The sequence below is a fragment of the Ochotona princeps genome, chromosome 25 (genome assembly GCF_030435755.1).
Source record: "Ochotona princeps isolate mOchPri1 chromosome 25, mOchPri1.hap1, whole genome shotgun sequence".
Classification (NCBI taxonomy): Eukaryota; Metazoa; Chordata; class Mammalia; order Lagomorpha; family Ochotonidae; genus Ochotona; species Ochotona princeps.
This window is the reverse complement of record NC_080856.1, coordinates 32,883,100-32,898,337: the sequence shown is the minus strand read 5'-3', so window position 1 is coordinate 32,898,337 and position 15,238 is coordinate 32,883,100. Positions and strand designations below refer to the sequence as shown.

Genomic DNA, 15,238 nt, shown 5'->3' with positions numbered 1-15,238 from the left:
TGTGGCAGTGCTCCTGGGACAGAGCCCAGGCTGTCTAACCGAACCTGACCATGGATGGGCAAGTATGGTGATGGAAGGTGTTATGTTAAAGAAGCCCTTCACCACCTCCCTCCTGTCCATGCAATTCAGCCTGGCCCTGAAATGGAGGACTACAGTCAGTAGGAGCAGGGACACTGGCCAGGATGACTTGGCTATGAAGCAAATGGCAGGCAGAGAGGGGGTGCACAGTGCACTGGCTTGTCCAGCTTGTTCCTGGAATAACAGCCAGTGGGCTCCTTGGGCTCTGGGCTTACTACCATGACCCATTGGCTTTAAAACACATTGTGTGCATACTTGGGGCACATGGGGGTACCGACCAAGCAGCATGTGGGGCTGAGTGGCCTGCTAGCTAGGACTGAGGGGTGCACTGGCCTAGGCAGCTGGGACAAAGTGGCCCTGGATCAGATGGAGTACATGCTCAGGGCCAGGAATGCTGTCTGAACAGACTTGTTCCTAGATCAGTGGTAGGGGACAATGGTGAGGTTGGGTTAGAGGCACGAGGAGCAATAGCTGAGCCACCCTGACCCTTGAGTGACCTGTAAGCAAGCTGGGAAGGTGGGACAGGGTCAAGGGGGGGCAGGATTGTTAGCAGAGTGGACATCTTTGCAGGCTGGGGGCACAGGGGATGCCAGCTGAACTGGCCAATCCTTGCAGTGGTGGTCTATGAGCTTCTTGGAAGGGCAAGGCCCCACATGCAACTTGGTCTATGAGCAGTCTGTTGGGGGTGCCGGGTGGCTGGTAGTGCCCACCTGGTTCTACAGGAGCAAGTGCAGCAGTGGGGCAGGTGTGTTGGGTTCTTGGGCTGAGTGGGCCTGGGCCTGGGCCTGGAGCAGCCGGAAGCCTAGAGGTGCAGTGGTCATCAGCCTAGCCTTGGGATCCTGTAGCCTCATGGAGGACCTGGAAGAGCTCCTGTCTCCAAGCTTCATATTGGTTCAGCTCCAGCCATTGTGCTCACTTGGGGAATGAATCATCCGATGGAAGATCTTCCTCTCTGTCTCTCCTCCTCTCTGTATATCCACCTTTCAATTAGAAAAAAAAAAAAGTTGTGTGCAGTTTTCATTTACTTCAGATCTATACAAGGTCCATTCCCCTGGCCCTCCCCAGTCCACCCACCAGTTTTTTTTTTTTCTGTACAAAAATAGTCCCCCCAAAAAAGAAGTCCAGCATCTCTACATCTTTTATAAAGTTCTCTTGTCAGCAGCGCAGGTTTTGCGTTGGGCGTAGAAGGGATTGGTGGTCTCCTCTGAAGGTGTCATTTGCTCTAATGAAATGTTCTTTGTCACATACCAGGATTTGTGTTGCATGCGCTTGTTTTTTTCATCATGCTTCCTTCTCACTCTACTTTTGCGCTCCTCCCATTTCAAGGGTTTTTGTTTGTTTCCTTTTCCTATGAAAATGTCTTCCCCCTACTCCCCACCCCACTATCACCTCCAATCTCCCCTCCTGCCCCGCCACCCATCCTTCTCCAGTCCGCTGTCTGGTGGGCCCCCTCACATGTGCGAGAGGGGCAGTGTGCCTTTAATGGCCGTGCTGGACACTGGGCTGCTCTGGTAGTGTTGCGACATGTGCAGTTGCTTTAGTGCTGGTGAGGTACACGCTGATCGTGTTCTGGAGGTTCCCGGCCTGGCAGAGCTCCCTGGAGTGGGAGGAAGAGGTAACCACTGAGGGACTGGAGCTGGCCTTGGACTTGACCACCTAGCCCAAGAAGCCTAGCGCCATGCCAGGGGTGCTCTGCTGTGAGTAGGACATGCTGTAGGTGGGAGAGCCGTTCATGTAGGTCTGCGAGCTGGTCATGGAGTTGTATGGCAGTGCGCTGACATCATAGTGGTGCAAGGGCTGCATCTGAGCCGTGCCATGTGTGTTGAGGCCCAGGTGCTGTGGGCAGCCCAGCTGGTCCTGCATCATGCTGTAGCTGCCATTGCTCCAGCCATTCACGTGGGTGTAGCTGTCAATGCGCTGGTTCATAGCTGCCCCCAGCCCGGCGCTCACCCCAACCCCGCTGGCCATTCTGTTGCCTCTGGAAGCCAGCAGCCCGCCAGGCTGCGTGTACTTATCCTTCTTCAAGAGCTTCTTGGTTTTCACCTACAGCTGATATTTATAATCTCTGTTTCTTCTTGTGCAGCGCCTGCAGCTGCTTGGCCTCTGTGGTGAACTGGCGGGGGGGGGTGGCACAGAAGGAGGAGCAGGAGGTGGAGGGAAGGGGGGCGGGCGGGGGTGATTGGAGATAGCGGGGTTTGAGGAGTCCAGGTGGAGGAGAGCAATTTGGGGAGGGGAGGAAGAAAAGGGACAGAGATGGCAGAGAGAGAGAGAGAGAGGCGAACTGGAATCGGGATCAAAAAAGCAGAGTTTCTCTCCGCCTCTGGCCGATGCCACGGCTGCCAGCTGCGATTATTATTATTATTATTGTTGTGATTTTGGGGGGGGGAAGGCTTAAGCCCCGAACTCAAACTTCTTTCTGCCTTTCTTTCTCTCTGCTTCTTTTTCCCTCAGTCCTTAAAGAGGCTGCAACCTACTCTCCCCCTTTTGCAAACACTCTCTTCTCTGCCTTTACAACTCCTCATAACATTTTGAACAAGTTAATAGACACCCGTCCGAGCGCTGGTTCTAATCCCGGCGGCCGTGCTTCCCATTCAGCTCCCTGCTTGTGGCCTGGGAAAGCCTTGGGACCCTGCACCCCTCTGGCAGACCTGGAGGAAGTTCCTGGCTCCTGGCTTTTTATGGGCAAGCACCAGCCTTTGTGCTCACTTGGGGAATGAATCAGCGGATGGAAGAGCTTCCTCTCTGTCTCTCCTTTCTGTATACCTGACTTTGCAATCAAAATCAAATAAATCTTAAAAAGAAGAGTTGTATTTAATCAGGCACAAACATTGTTGTTAGGGCACAAGAGGCTAGGAATTCTTAAAAACTTAAGACATTTAGGTTCTTGGCAGCGTGGCCTAGTGGCTAAGGTCCTCGCCTTGATCCCATATGGCTGCTGGTTCTAATCCTGGCAGCTCCACTTCCTCTCTATCTCTCCTCTCCGTATATCTGACTTTGTAATAAAAATAAAATAAATCTTTAAAAAAAAAGTTTACATTTAGAAAATTTCACTGGTTGGCAAAGGGTGTAGACATGTTTGAAATGATGAAAATTATTAGATAGGGTAAAGAACAGAGAGCAGATAAAAAGTTAGCGGCCAGGAAGTCAACAGGGAGTTGTTTGAAGACCCCCAGACACAGGGGAGAGGCGACGATCGCTGAGCAGTGTTCAGGGAACAGAAAACCCAGCAGCCACTGGTGAGTTGTGATCTGGACACTAAGGACAACCAGGGATCCAGAGGCAGCCACAGATCAGCCCTTGCAGCAGCCAGGTGGGAGCTTGGGTTCACATGGGGAGCTCGGGAGTTGAAGACAGGCTGGGACTGGCCAATCCTGCCAGATACTTTGGATGTGGGGAGAAAGGCACCCTCCTTCACTGCTGGTAGGAGTGTAGGCTAATACAACCACTGAGGAAATCAGTATGGAGAGTGCTTGGAGAATTGCAAATAAATCTGCCTAATGACCCAGCAATCCTGCTGCTAGGAATATACCCAATGGAAATGAAATCTGCATGTGAGAAGGGGATCTGTAATCCTATTTACAGTAGCATAAGCTACAATAGCAAAGACATGGAAACAATCTAGATGCACATCCAAAGAAGAGTGGTTAAAGAAACTGTGGTACATCTAATCCATGGAATCTTACTCAGCTATTAAGAACAATGAAATTATACTATTTACAACTAGGTGGTCTCAACTAGAAACCATTATGGTCAGTGAAATGAGTCAGTCACAAAAGAACAAATACCATGATGTTCTCTCTTATATAAGGAAACCAGTGTGGAATGTATAACTTCAATAATTCAATCGACACTGGTCCACCACCACAGCCGCTGTTCCAGAACCAGGCTGATTTGGGTGGTGACTCCTCTGCTCTCGACTGCCAGCCATTCACTTCAGGGCCAGGCCAGCTCATTAATACCAATAAATCCCCCATCGCATCCCACCCCAAGTTCTCAGCCTACCTGTAAGCCACTCCAGGGCCAGGCTGGCTTAGCTGGTGCCCAGTCCTCTGCTCTGGGGCCAGACCTGTTGCGTGGGTACTCCACCAGCCCCCAGCACCCACTATATCTGCCCCAGGATTGGGGGCACAGCCAAGGTCCCTGCACATGTAGTCCTCTAGCCACCTTGCCTGCTGCTCCAGGACCAGGAAGCCTTGGCCAGTGACATGGTGTCTGAATCAGGCTGCTCGCCTGGCTGCAGCTCCAGAGCCAGGTCTATTTGCCCTGCACCCATCATGCATTTCCCACATCCCTACCGCACCTGCTTTCCACAGCCAAGTTGGGGACTGGGTTCTTCCAGTGGTAGAGCCTGCTTCCACCTACCCTCTTCCCCACCACCGGGTCAGGGACTAGAATATCGCAGGGGTCCTGCTGTTTCCCCTCCCTCATCTCCCCTTCCCTTTTACCCCAGTCCCTGAACATCAGTGCTATAATCTTAAAAAGTGGGTCGAGCTTCCCTGTGTGTAGTGTCCTTTGGTTTTGTTCCATGTCCCCTGTCTTTGCTGTCTCTCTGCGTGGCTGGATGTGGTGACTCATCACCCTTACTTGTTGGTGCTTGCAAGATGGACTCCTGGTGCCATTTCCTGCTTGACTTCATCCTACAGCCTGCTGTGACCCAGCGCATGGTTTGACCCAGGGCCAGCTGCACACTCCTCTCTGCCTGTCTCAGTCCGTGCCCTCCTGGGGCCACTGTAGAAGGAACAAGGGATCCTCTACTAAAGGCATGGCAGATTGATTGATTTGAAAGGCATGGTAACAGAGGGAAAGAGATCTTCCATCAGCTGCTTTTACTCCCTGGTTGACCAGGACAGTTGTGGTTAGGCTAGGCTAAATCTAGGAATCAGGAGTTTCATTCAGGTCTCCTACGTGGGTGCAGGGACATTTCTCAGGAGCATTATCAGAGAGTTGGAATAGGAAGTGGAGCAACCAGGACTCAAATCAGTGTGCTGATGTGGGATGGCAGTGTTGGAGGCATTCGCTTGAACCAGGGCAGAAGAATTCCAGCACAATTTCTGAGAGGAGGGAAAATGAGTGATATTTTCTTCATCATTTGTTTTTATAATTTCTAAAACAGTTAGAATCACATGTCAGGTCTTGATAATCTGAAAAGCGGGGATTTTATTTATTTATTTTTTTTTTTCAGTGTAAGGGAAACTTTGAGAACTGCTGGTGTAAAATTCTCTGGTCTCTATCTGGGTGGCAGATGGAGCTGAGCTCTCCCCCAATGCATTCAGGCCACTCTCTGACTCTAACTCGTAGTGGACCATTTCCTTGTGTGCTTCCTCAAATCATTTTCATTTTTCTTCAAGATTACTGTTTAGTACCCAGCATGGTAGCCTAGTGGCTAAAGTACTTGCATGTACCAGGATTCCATATGGGTGTTGGTTTATGTTTTGGCTGCTGGATTTCACATCCAGTTCCCTGCTTATGGCCTTGGGAAGCAGTCAAGGATGGCACAAAGTCTTGCAATGTTGAACCCATGTGGAGACCAGGAGAGTTTCAGGCTGCTGACTTTGGATCAGCTCAGCTTCGGCCATTGCAGCTGCAGGAGGAGTGGACCAGTGGGTGGAAGATTCGTTCTTTTCTCTCTCTCTCTGTCTCTCCTCCTCTCCGTGCATCTCATTTGCCACTAAAAATTGGGTCTTCAGATTAGATCTGCTCCAGGCATTGTGGTCAATTGTGGAGTGAACCAGCAGACAGAAGACCTTATTCTCTGTCTCCTCCTCTCTCTATATCTGAGAAGATCTTCTGTCTCCTGGTTCCCTCTCCAAGTGACCACAATGAAAAAGAAAAGCCAGGAGCCTTTTCTTCTACTCCCCTGTTGGTGCAGTGTCCCAAGGCTTTGGTTCCTCCTCTTCTACTTTCCCAGGCCACAAGCAGGAATCTGGCAGGGAAGTGGAGCAGCCAGGAAACAAACTGGCACTCCTATGGGATCCCAGCTCATGCAAGGTGAAGATTTGATCACTGACCCACTGTGCTGGGCCCAAATTATTTGCATTGAGTTTGTTTATTACAGGCTAGGGTGGAATGTGTGGAAGGCAGAACTCTCCATAACATTTGATTTTCAAAAAATCATCTCCTTTAATTTGAAATCAAGAGTTACACAGAGAGACTAAGAGAGGGAGAGAGTCTTCCATCTAATGGTTCACTTCCCATTTAAATCAGCACAATGGCTAGAGCTGGGCTGGTCCTAAGCCAGGAGCACATAGCTTCTTCCAGGTCCCCTGCATGGGTGCAGGGACCCAAGTCCTTGGGCCATGATGTGCTGCTTTCCCAAGTACCTTAGCAGGGAGCTGGATCATAAGTGGAGCATCCCATAGAACGCTGGTGCTGCAGATGGTGTCTTACACATTATGCCATAGTGCCAGCCACTGTCTATTCTTACTGAATCAAACTATTAGAGGATGAAAAATGTATGAAGATATTTGTTCAGAGTTTAGGGGCAGGAAATATTAACAGCATGGTGCCAGCTTTTCCCAGGGCTCCTTTGGCTGCATCACTTAAGTACAATGAGAACATGGTAGGAGAGAGTGTGTGTGCACGTGTGTGTGTGTGTGTGTGTGTGTGTGTGTGTGTACTGTTCAAATGAAGAAACTGTGACACAGTCCTATTGACTTTTTGGGTCACACACCCTGATGGTAAATGATAACATTTCTTGTTTCTTGATTTTTTGCAAATTCATTTCAAGATGTATTTAAAGATTTGTATTTTTCATAAAACTAAGTTCTTGGTACTGAGAATTTTTTGAAGATTTAAAAAAAATATTTAGGAAAGTCAGATTTACAGAAAGGAAGAAAGACAGATATAAAAGTCTTCCATCTGCTAGTTGATTCTCCAAGTGGCTGCAAAGGCCAGAGTTGAAGTGATCCAGACCCAGGAGCCTTTTTCGTATCCCCTACACAAGTTCAGGTTCCCAAGGCTCTGGGCCATTTTCAACTGCTTTCCCAGGCCACAGGTATGGAGCTAGGTGGGAAGTGGGGCAGCCGGGACATGAACCATGACCCATATGGAATTTGGTGCATGCAGGACAAGTACTTGAGCCACTATGCTGCCATGCTGGGCTTGGTAGTGAGAATTTTACTAAATTAGTCTTCCAACACTTGCATGTTTATGAAATACTAGTGAGTGCCCAACATTCTGAAATTCAGATACAGGATGGCTAGATAAAAGCTGGCTATACCTGAGGTTTTCATTTTTTGTGCATTTGGTAACCCTTAGTGCGTGGTATGCAGAGGAGATGCCATTTCTGTATGTGGAATGGGGGAATGAACTCTTTTCATTCTAGAGTTTTTTCCTCTGTTTGTTTCTGTGGAGAAATATGGGCATGCTACAGTTAACTAGAAACAAGCAAGCAAAAACAAAACAGGAAATGCAGAAAGAATACCGGGATTTCAAAAGCCTGTTTTTCTATGTGGCTGCAGGCCACATGCTAGAGCCCAGTCAGATAAGTTCTTAAATAGTAGAAGTAATCCCTAAGACTTTGGGCCTTGGAATATATCTACTTTCCTTAGCTCGTGGTCAACAAAATAATATAGATCAATACTTCAACATTGATTATGAAGAAGATAATGATGAGTTCATTTGCATTTTAAGTGCATGCATATGACGCAGTGTTTGGAAATTTATGCAAATGGATTTTATGAAAAACTGCATAAATTTCCATATTTTAAAAAGATGCCTTTGTTGAAAATTTGAGATTTTTTTTTTTTTTTTGCCTGTTCCAACTTGGTTTTATTTACTTTTTTTCTTTTTTTTATTCATTAATTACATTGTATTATGTGTCACAGTTTCAAAGGTATTGGGATTCTCCCCACCTCTCCCCAAACCCTCCCCCCATGGTGGATTCCTCCACCTCGTTGCATAACCACAGTTCAAGTTCAGTTGAGAGTCCTTCATTGCAAGCATATACCAAACATAGAGTCCAGCATTTTATTGTCCAGTCAAGTTCAGTGGCTTCTTAGGTAGACCCTCTCTGGTTTGAAGACAGAGCCAGCAGAGTATCATCCCGATCAATTAAAAGCTCCAACATACCATCAGTAGAAATTTACATCATTATGGAATTGACATAGTAATGAGTAGCCAATATTTTAAAAATAAATGCTAGTTGCATCCGCAAGTGATTCTAATAGATAAATGGGTTGAGCACCACCCCTGAGGGAGGGAGGGGAGGAAGCAGGGGAAGAGAGAGAGAGAGAGAGAGAGAGAGAGAGAGAGAGAGAGAGAGAGAGAGAGAGAGAGAGAGGCCCCATATGCTTTGTTCCCAGGAGGAAGGATAGAAAGGCAGGTTGTTGGAGTAACAGAACTGAATCTCCTAGGCTAAGATTAACTTCTTTCTCATTTAAACAATCAAGCTGTGTGGCTTATTCTCTGGGACTTTTCAGAAGACTGGGTAAAGACCCAAAGGGAAAAAGCAGGAAACAGTATATGATTTGCACTCCAATTTAGGAGAAATGTAAAGATGCAGCGGGAACAAGAGCAATTTTCCATGTCCTAAAATGTGTCTCATCCTTGTTCCCCACCCCAACTACTACATAAATAGCTCTGAAGTTTAACCTTAGTTTCAGAAATTTCAAAGTAGTAACACAATATTTGTAATAACAATACTGTGGGGGTTCATTCAATGAAGCTAACCTGTAGAACAAGCACACTGTAGGGAATCTATCCCTGCCTTTTTGGAAAAAAGAGGGCAGTGAGATAGTATGGAAGCCAAGGCTAAGAATAGTTGGGCTCCCTGTAGCTTCACCTGGTTTTTAAACCTTCCAGCATTTGAGCATTTTTGATTTGCAGCAGTGGATCCAACCCACTACAGTAAGAAGGCTTCACTTCAGCATCAAAACTTTTGTAGTCTCTCTCACCATAGTCATTTTTAGTGATATACCTAGTGCATACCAAGTTGTTATATGCATTAACATACACTTGTACAATGCTTGGATTGCCTGGGTTTGATTTCCCTGCTCTGATTCCCAACTCCAGCCTCCTAATACTGAAGAACCTGAAAGGAAGCTGGTGATTGGAACCCATGAACTTGGATTTCTGCCATTGAAGATGCAGACCGGGTTGGGGTTCTGAGTTTTGGCATTGGTTTACAGGCATCTGGGGAGAGAACCGGCCAGTGGAAATTTGCTTTCTCTCTCTCTCTGTTTCTCACATAAATAAACAATAGGAAGCTCACTTGTGCAGGAGATTGTTTTTAGATTATTCAGAGACTTCTTGCAATAATCCCAGGTGTTTTTACTCTCTCTTCTTTCTTTCCTCTCTCCTTTCCTCCACCCCATCTATCTCCCCTTTCTTTTTTTTTTTTTAATTATTTATTATTTAACTTCAGTAATTACATTGTATTATGTGACACAGTTACATAGATACTTGGGTTCTCCCCACCCCTCCCTAAACCCTCCCACCATGGTGGATTCCTCCACCTTGTTGCATAACCACAGCTCAAGTTCAGTTGAGATTTCCCCATTGCAAGCGTATACCAAACATAGAGTCCAGCATCTTATTGTCCCGTCAAGTTCAACGGCTTCTTAGGTATACCCTCTCTGGTCTGATGACAGAGCCAGCAGAGTATCATCCCAGTCAATTGAAAGCTCCAACATACCATCAGCAAAAATTTACGTCATTATGGAATTAATTGACATAGTAATGAGTAATCAATATGTTAAAAGTAAATGCGAGTTCCCAGCCACCTTCTGTGACCACCTCACCTATACTTCAATTTTAGTTTATACACAACATATAACATTCAAAACATAACATGTTATACATAACATCATATCATCTTAAATTAAGGCAAACATGTGGTATTTAACCTTTGGGATTGGCTCATTTCCCTTAGCATTATGGTTTCCAGTTTGGCCCATTTGGCCACAAAGAACTGCATTTTGTTTTTTTTAATAGCTGAGTAGTATTCCATGGAGTAGATGTGCCATAGCTTTCTTATCCAATCCTCTGTTGATGGGCATTTTGGTTGTTTCCATGTTTTTGCAAGTACTGATTGTGCTGCTATGAGCATAGGAGTGCATGTTGGTTTCTCATAAAACAAGTGTTCTGGATATATTCCTAGGAGTGCTATTGCTGGATCATACGGTATGTTGAATTTCAGTTGTTTGAATATTCTCCATACTGATTTCCATAGAGGCTGTACCAGCCTGCAGCCCCACCAGCAGTGGAGTAGGGTTCCCTTTTCCCCGCAACCTCGCCAACAAGTGTCGTTGGTGCTTTTATTCATGTGGGCCAGTCTTAAAAAATATTTATTTATTTTTATTGCAAAGTCAGATATACAGAGAGGAGGAGAGACAGAGGGGAAGATCTTTCATCTGATGATTCACTCCCCAAGCAACTGCAATGGCTGGAGCTGAGCCGACCTAAAGCCAGGAGCTATTGCTTCTTCTGGGTCTCCCACATAGATGCAGAATTTCAGGCTTTAGGCTGGCCCCACTGCTGCCAAGATTACAACTAGCACTCATATGTTCAAGGCGAGGACTTCAGCTGCCAGGACTCCGTGCTGGGCTCTGATTTTTTTTTAAAAGATTTATTCATTTTATTACAGCCAGATATACACAGAGGAGGAGAGACAGAGAGGAAGATCTTCCGTTTGATGATTCACTCCCCAAGTGAGCTGCAACAGGCCAATGCACGCCGATCCGAAGCCGGGAACCTGGAACCTCTTGCTGGTCTCCCACGCAGGTGCAGAGTCCCAATGCATTGGGCCGTCCTGCACTGCTTCCCAGGCCACAAGCAGGGAGCTGGATGGGAAGTGGAGCTGCGGGGATTAGAACCGGCGCCCATATGGGATCCCGGGGCTTTGAAGGCGAGGACTTTAGCCGCTAGGCCTCCATGCTGGGCCCTGAATTTTTAAATTTGTTTTTGTATTTGGAAAAATAAAGGGAGGGATAGAGAAAGAGGTCTTCCATGTGCTAGTTCATTCCCCAAACCAAACAGCTGCAATGGCTGAAACAGGGCTGGTTCAGCACCAAGATTCAGGAGCTTCTTCAGGGCCTTCCCCATGGGTGCAGGGCCCAAGCTCTTGGCCATTCCCCACTGCTTTCTCAGGCACATCAGAGAGCTGCATCCGATGTGGACCATCCAGGACTTGAAGCAGTGCTCATATGGGAAGTGGGTGCCACAAGCAGCCAGCAGCTCTGTGTGGTGTGCCACAGTGCCTGTCCCTGGAAACACAAGCAATAAAATAGATGATGTACCCATCTCTGTAAGACCATAGCCAGACAGCTGGTTGGTGGGGAACATGAGGTGGGCAGGGGATGGAGGGAAGCAACATGGGTCCTGGGAGACTGCAGCCCCTGATCCCAGAGTTAGTCCCTTACCTGGACGTGGAGTAGCAGTTATGGTGGAAGTGGGAGATGCATAGTGGTTGCAGGGTGAACAGAGCTGGCTCTGGGGTGGCAGTCTGGCCAGTGGCCTGAAACAGACACTGTGTCACTGGCCAAGTCTGCCTGGTCCAGGAGTATCAAGTAGGGCAGTGGGCAGCCTACACGTGAGAGTACAAAGCCATTTCCTCAGTCTTGGGGTGAATGGTGTGAGTGCTCAGGGATTGTGAGCACCCACACAACAGGTCTTGGCCTTAGAGCAGGAAGCTGGGATTCAGTTAAGTCAGCCTGGCCCTGGAGTGGCTTGCAGGCTTTCTGGGAATGTGGAATGCAGTGGCATAGGGTATTTATTGATGTTAGTGATGTGGCCTGGCCCTGGAGTGGGCATCTGGGGGTCAAGGACAGAGAGGGCGCTGCCCAAACTGCCTTGGCTCTGTAACAGCAGCCACTGCCATGAACTGGGCAGGCCAGAGACCCAGGGTGTCCAGCGCAGCCAGCCTGTGCTTGTAGGAATGGGCATGGTGGGAGTGCTAGATTTGCGACTGGCACAGGGACTGCAGCAGGTGGGCCAATGGCCTGCTTGGTGTGCCGGGTGGCTGAGTGACTGTGCCTGGCCCTAGGGCAGCTGCTGTGAGGCAGGTCAGGCTGGCTAGTTGTGTTGGGGATGCCGGGCTTTGAAGCCCTGGTGATGCAGCAGATGGCATTGAATGCTGGGGTGGTGGTGGTGCAGGCATGACAGGCTGAGCACATCTGTACCTGGAGAGGCTGGCTGGTGGTCCTGGGTGTAGGGTTGCCATTCAAGTTGGTCCGGTTCTGCAACAGCCAGGGGACAAGCAGGGCAGTTGTGCTGGGTGTGTGGGGATGCTGGGAGGGCCTGTATGGCCCTGAAGCAGGTGGTGTAGGGAGGGGGATCGGAGGAATGGGGAGTTGGCCTGTCCCTGGAGTAGACTCGTAGGGGGTTGGCGCTAGAGGCACTGGCAGGAGTGCTAGAGGCATGGTGGGCACAGGACAAGCGGGCTTGGAACTTCAGAAAGAGTGTGGTGTCTGCAGGAGGGAGTGCTTGTACACTGGCCCAAGTGGCCTGTCCTGGCCTTGAAACAGTGGGCATGTTATCAGGGCTGATAGAGGCACAGAGTGCCAAGGGGTGGGCAGTGCTGAGGAGTCTGGTGGGTCAGCAGCTGTCAGAGGGAGCAGGTTGCTGGCTGAGCCAGCCTGGCCTTGAGCTGCAGATGGGGCAGATGGACAGGCATGCTTCAGGCATGTTGGTGTTCACGGGATGGTGGCAGAACCTTCCAAACCCTGGAGTGTTTGACAAGCAGGCTGGGAGATCGGGAAGTGACATCTGGGCTCATCTGACCTGGCATGCCAAGGCTGGTGGGTTGGTTGGGTGTGTTTTGTGGCATGTTATTCTGGCCAAGCCAGTCTGTCCCTGGAGTGGCAGGCAGAGCCACCCAGAGTAGCCTGAGCGAGGCGTGATAGGTGCCGTGGAAGCACAGGTTTTTCCTGCCCAGAAGACCTGTGTGTGCTGCAGCAACCAAGGTGGGACTTCTAGAGGCACTGTGGATCCAGGGAGAGTGAGGCTAGCCCTGAGGATCAAGATGGAGGGCAGGGGTGGCAGGTTCCCTGGCAGAGCCAGCCTAGACCTGAAACAGCCAAGAATGCACCTGGGGGGGACTGCTTTGTGTGTGTGGGTTGGTCCACAGAGCTGTCTTATGCCTCAAGCAGTAAGCAGGGCTGGAGGGCCTGAGTGTTAAAGGCTTGTGGATGCTGTTCCACCTGGCCTGGCCCTATGGCCACCAGCAGGTAGGCTGGGGGACACAGTGCGAACTACTTGAGCTGGTGTGAGCCCTAAGTGCCAAGCAGGATGGTGGGCAGGCATGCTTAATGAAAGGAGATGCTGGCCTAGCCTGCCTGACACTGTAGCAAGCAGAGGACGGTTGTGGACATGAAGGCACTGGAGTAGTGTGTGAGGAGTCAGACTGGATCTCCTGGCCCATTTAAACTGTGAGAACAGGGTCTTCCCCTATTTCCATGTCCTTCCTGTTCCCTTCCTCTGGGGAGGGAACACAGGGATAGAATCAGCATACTAATCATCCCTCACAGCTGTTGTCATATCAAACGCAGTGAGATGTGGCTCACACTAACCTCATCTCTGGGTCACTGTCAAAGGTACTGCGCTTCAGCTTTCAGGTTATCTCCAGGATGGTGTTGTGGGGTGCAAACAAGATCATGCCAGACAAGTCTAGGGTGATAAGCAATTTTTATTAACCAAGTTTGGTGATAATAGGGCCCGCTAAAAATTAACAAATGCCAAGTGCATCTGGCAACCAGTCTGAGTGGAAACAATGAGAGGCAGAAATGGTCATTACACAGAAGTCTGTCTGTTAATCTAAAGACCTATGTTCCAGCTTCCCCAGTAATATGTTATCCTAAGAGACATACCGGGAACAGCCAGGACAGTCTTTCAAGGCTGCAGACATTCCGATTTCCCTGCCTTCTCTGCCCACATTCCATTACTGCTAGGCCTCACCTCTCCTGGAAGTTTGGAAAGTAAACACGTTAATAATACAAAGCTTGCAGAATGGATATGGATGTGGGACACACCACTGGAAGGACAAGTAATCTGATGCGGTGGGCATGTTGTGGGGTGGGGGAAAGAAGGCATGCAGCCTGTGGCCGACAGGGCAGGGTGGCCGGCAGAAGGGACCCAGCACTGAGCTAGCAGGATCACTGTCTGAGCCTGACTGGCTCTCGGCAACAGATGGTAGACAGTGTGATAGTGCGCTTGGGCTAGAGGTGCACTGGCGCTGGCTCACCATGGCTGGCACTGGATGGGGAAGTGGGGAAACAGAGGGAGCATGTTAGAGGTGCAGCCTTCCCCCAGCAAAATTCAGCCCTGAAGTGGACGACTACGGTACTGTGGGAGCAGGGACACTGACCAGGACAACTTGGCTCTGAATTAGATTAGATGGTGGGAGACAGTGGGTGTAGAGTGCACCGGCTGCTCCTGCCTGGCCCTGGAAAAAGCTGCCAGTGGGTACTTTTGGTCCTTGGCTTGTTGTTTTGACCCTTGTCCCTGGAGCACAACAGTGTATGTGCCGGGCATATATGGGGGTGCCAGCTAAGCCTTCTTGGCCCAGGATTGGGCAGCAGGCAGGGTGTAGTTGCTGTTCAAGCACACATGGTCCCGGAGCACCTGGCAGGTGGGTTGCAGCTGATGGGTTGTGTTCTTGGCCTGGTTTTTCAGTGGCAATCAGGCTAGCATGGCCCTGGAAGAGACAGTGGATGGTGGGTAGTGTGGGGACTTACAGGATGTGGTCTGAGTGAGCAGCTGGCACAGTGGGAGGACTGGGGTTGCATGGCATGCTGTCTCTGATAGGGCCCAGGAAAAGGCCCAGAGTTGGGGTGCGGGGTGTGTGATGCTAGCTGAACCTGCCTAACCCTGGAGCATACAGTGAGTGGGAGGAGCTGTGCAGCCTGGGAGTTAAGGGTGCTGTGCAGGATGCACTGGCCTAGGTGGCTCGGATGATGTGACCCTAGAGTGGATGGTGTGCATGCTGGGTCCCGTGAAGCAACCTCTGTATAGGCCTAGCCCTAGAACCTCAGGAGGGGGCTGTGGTTCGGGACATGAGAAGGTAGGTAAGCCTTGCATAAGTTTCTAAAACCGGAGGATACACAGAACATGTCACATAAACCAGCCCAGTAGGCGGGGTCCATTTATAGTCTCAAGTTTGTGTTACATTTAGTGAAAACCAGCCATTGTGGCAATCCATTAGCAAAAATAACAAAGAGTAGGG

The 15,238-nt window shown here is 49.2% G+C and overlaps 1 pseudogene; it reads right to left on the bottom strand.

Annotated features, from left to right (window-relative positions):
• Window positions 1-1,529: 1,529 nt before the first annotated feature.
• Window positions 1,530-4,506, bottom strand: LOC101523173 (transcription factor SOX-2-like; annotated as a pseudogene).
• Window positions 4,507-15,238: the final 10,732 nt, after the last annotated feature.